Genomic DNA, 596 nt, shown 5'->3' with positions numbered 1-596 from the left:
GAAAAAGGTGGAAGAGGAAGACGAAAAAGATGAGGAGGAACAGGAGGAGGAAAAAGAGGAAGAAGATAAACAAAAAACTGTTTATCTGCCTCCTTGTGAATACCGCTGACATGGTCCCTACAATACCAACTGAAAGCAAAGGGTTAAAACCTTGCTAGAATTCTAAGCCTTACAAGGAATAGCCATAGTTAAGGATTAACCAGCTTCTGCCCCTCACCTGCTTCCCTACGATTGCTTGCTGCTTAGGAGTTTGCTAACTTCCCTTAATTGCTTCTATAGCTAACACCTCTATTGTAAAACCTGGGACTGAACTGATACCAACCAGATGTGGAACTGACTCAGTGAGAACGTAGTTTCTACATCCCTGTGATTTCATCCCCCACCCAACCATCAGCAATGCCAATTCCCAAAGCCCCCTGCCTACCAAATTCGCCTTAAAACCCCCAGCTTCTCTGAGAGGCAGATTTGAGAAATTTCTCCCCAGGCCGCATTCGCATTTGGCTGCCAAACGACTATTAAACTCTGCTTCCCTGCTGTCTCAGTGGGCAAAAAGAACCCAGCTGGGCAATAACACCTTAGAGCAGGGGGGCACAGTA

Source organism: Lemur catta, chromosome 7, assembly GCF_020740605.2.
Source record: "Lemur catta isolate mLemCat1 chromosome 7, mLemCat1.pri, whole genome shotgun sequence".
NCBI lineage: Eukaryota > Metazoa > Chordata > Mammalia > Primates > Lemuridae > Lemur > Lemur catta.
The sequence above is the reverse complement of the archived record's forward strand: the minus strand, read 5'-3'. Positions refer to the sequence as shown.